This window comes from Nerophis ophidion, linkage group LG01 (assembly GCF_033978795.1).
Source record: "Nerophis ophidion isolate RoL-2023_Sa linkage group LG01, RoL_Noph_v1.0, whole genome shotgun sequence".
Lineage (NCBI taxonomy): Eukaryota > Metazoa > Chordata > Actinopteri > Syngnathiformes > Syngnathidae > Nerophis > Nerophis ophidion.
The window spans coordinates 10,955,057-10,957,556 of NC_084611.1; the positions used below are offsets into that span (position 1 = coordinate 10,955,057).

At 46.2% G+C, this 2,500-nt stretch overlaps 1 non-coding gene across 1 annotated transcript; it reads left to right on the top strand.

The window, feature by feature from the left end:
* Nucleotides 1-1,146: 1,146 nt before the first annotated feature.
* trnac-aca (transfer RNA cysteine (anticodon ACA)) lies at nucleotides 1,147-1,229 on the top strand. Its single transcript has one exon. It is a non-coding gene; the product is annotated as a tRNA-Cys (tRNA).
* Nucleotides 1,230-2,500: the final 1,271 nt, after the last annotated feature.

Sequence of the window (2,500 nt, forward strand, 5' to 3'; positions counted from 1 at the left end):
AATCACGCACATAAGACCCCAAAGACTTCTTTGGACAGGTCCAGTAAATCAAATCACCCATTCGCTGAATTCATTTTAATTCACACTTCCTTCATTTTTCAAAACACCGCTGCTGAAAAAAGCATAGGCTCTGGAACCGAACTCCTTGAGAGGGGTTGGACTTTACTATATGCTGGAGTTGCCCCAGGGAATAGGCTGTGAGCAGGTGTGGGTTTATATTAGCGCCCCGGCTTGGCGCCTGTGTGTTGGAGTCCTGTTATTGAATTATTATGTTATTGAACTTCTGTACTAGGTGTTTCAGGAATGTCCAGCCGGGAGGAGACCTCGGGGCATACCTAGGACACGTTGGAGGGACTCTGTCTCACAGCTGGCCTGGGAACACCTCGGTATCCCCCCTATAGAACGAGAGGACGTGGCCGGGGACAATGGTGTCCAAGTTTTTTCCACTGAGGGCCCTGTATTTTAAAATCACTGGATGCAGGAGCCATTTTAATATTCTCCAACTATATCCTGAGTTAGAGTTGCAGAGTCTTTTGGTAAAATATTAGGACAGCTTTACGACACATGCTAAATAAAGCTGACAACACTGATGATGACCTGCCAGTTGTTCGCAGACGTGGGATCCAAAGATTAGCAATAAAATGGTCGAAAGTTGGGGTCTCCCCGCGCAGGTTCAAATCCTGCTGACAACAACCTAAGTTTTTCATGATTCTGACTAATTGAACGTCATTCTTTAATTGGGCTGCACCCCTCGGGTCGGGAGTGAAGTTCTGCCTCGAGTAGAGGTGTTCAAGTATGTTGTATTCTTGTTCACGAGTGAGGGAAGAATAAAACGCAAGATTGACAGAGGCTCTGGAACCAAGCTCCTTTGATATTCTCCAACTATATCCTGAGGGGGAGTTGCAGTCTTTTGGTAAAATATTAGGACAGCTCAACAAAAGGAGGCTTCACCACACATCTTCAATAAAGCCTTTAACCCTGCCGACGAGCTGCCAGTCGGTCGCAGATTTGGGATCCAAAGTTAAAACAAATTAAAATATTAGGACAGCTTTAGGACACATCTTAAATAAAACCAACTACCATGCCGACGAGCTGCCAGTCGGTCGCAGATGTGGGATTAAAATGTTAGCAGCAAGATGGTCCAAAGTTGTCGTGTCCGAGTGGTTAAGGCGATGGACTACAAAATCCATTGGGGTCTCCCCGCCTAGGTTCGAATCCTGCTGACAACTACTTAAGCTCTTCATGATTTTGACTAATTGAACGTCAGTTTTCAATTGGGCTGCACTCCTCGGGTCGGGAGTAAAGTTCTGCCTCAAGTGGAGGAGTTTAAGTATCTCGTAGCCTTTTTCACGAGTGAGGGAAGAATATAACAGAGGGATTGGTGCGGCGTCTGCAGTGATGCAGTCGCTGCACCAGTCTTTTGTGGTGAAGAAAGAGCTCGGCCCGAAGGCGACCATGACTCATCAAGGAAAGCCAAACCAACGCCACGTTGATCACGCACACAAAACCCCAAAGACATCTTTGGACAGGTCCCAAAAATCAAACCACCAATTCGCTGAATTCATTTTAATTTACACTTCCTTCATTTTTCAAAAGACCGATGCTGAGAAAGGCATAGGCTCTGGAACCAAACTCCTTTGATATTCTCCAACTATATCCTGAGGGGGAGTTGCAGTCTTTTGATAAAATATTAAGACAGCTCAACAAAAGAAGGCTTTACTACACATCTTATATAAAGTCTCCAACCCTGCCGACGAGCTGCCAGTCTGTCGCAGACGTGGGATCGAAAGTTGGAAAAAATTTAAATATTAGGACAGCTTTAGGACACATCTTAAATAAAGCCTCCTACCGTGCCGATTAGCAGAAAGATGGTGCGCAGGTTCAAATCCTCCTGACAATGACTTAAGTGTTTCATGATTCTGACTAATTGAACGTCATTCTTCAGTTGGGCCGCACCCCTCGGGTCGGGAGTGAAGTTCTGCCTCAAGTAGAGAAGTTCAAGTATCTCGTAGTCTTGTTCACAACTGAGGGAAGAAATGATGAGAGATTGACAGAGGGATTGGTGCGGCATCTGCAGTAATGCAGTCACTGCACTGGTCTTTTGTGGTGAAGAAAGAGCTGAGCCATAAGGCGAAGCTCTCGATATACAGGTGGGTCTACGTTCGTACCCTCATCTATGGTCATGAACTTTGAGTAGTGACTGAAAGGACAAGGTTGCGAGTACAAGCAGCAGAAAGGAGTTTCCTCTGCAGGATGTCTGGGATCCGCCTCAGAGAAAGGGTGAAGCGTAGCCAGCTACTGTACTACTACGGATACCTCCCTGGTCAGATGTTTCGGGGGATCCAAAGGTTAGCAGAGAGATGCTCTTGGGTTGTCGTGGCCGAGCGGTTAAGGCGATGGACTAGAAGTGCGTTGGGGTCTGTCCGTGCAATTTCGAATCCTGCTGACAGTGTCAGCTATGTTTCCTTTAGAAGGAGAACAAACATAAAAGTTTTTCTGA